This window comes from Eimeria tenella, genomic scaffold (genome assembly GCF_000499545.2).
Source record: "Eimeria tenella Houghton genomic scaffold, Eth_scaff2674, whole genome shotgun sequence".
Lineage (NCBI taxonomy): Eukaryota > Apicomplexa > Conoidasida > Eucoccidiorida > Eimeriidae > Eimeria > Eimeria tenella.
This window is the reverse complement of record NW_013542550.1, coordinates 1-261: the sequence shown is the minus strand read 5'-3', so window position 1 is coordinate 261 and position 261 is coordinate 1.

Genomic DNA, 261 nt, shown 5'->3' with positions numbered 1-261 from the left:
CGCGGGGGGCCTTCTTGAATTTGAAGATAATTGAATTAGAATAGCAAATAAATATAATAAATAAATATTTAAATTTGTCTTTAAATGAGCATTCGAATGATATATAATGAGCTTTGGAGCGTCGAGCTGCGCTCATCCTGCGGTGTACGTACACCGCGAGGTGTACGTACACCTGAACGCATGCATGCAGAAACGCGCGGCGAGAGAACTAAAGAAGAATTAAATGATTCAATGGTCAAACAAAAGCGGAGAAAGTGGAGG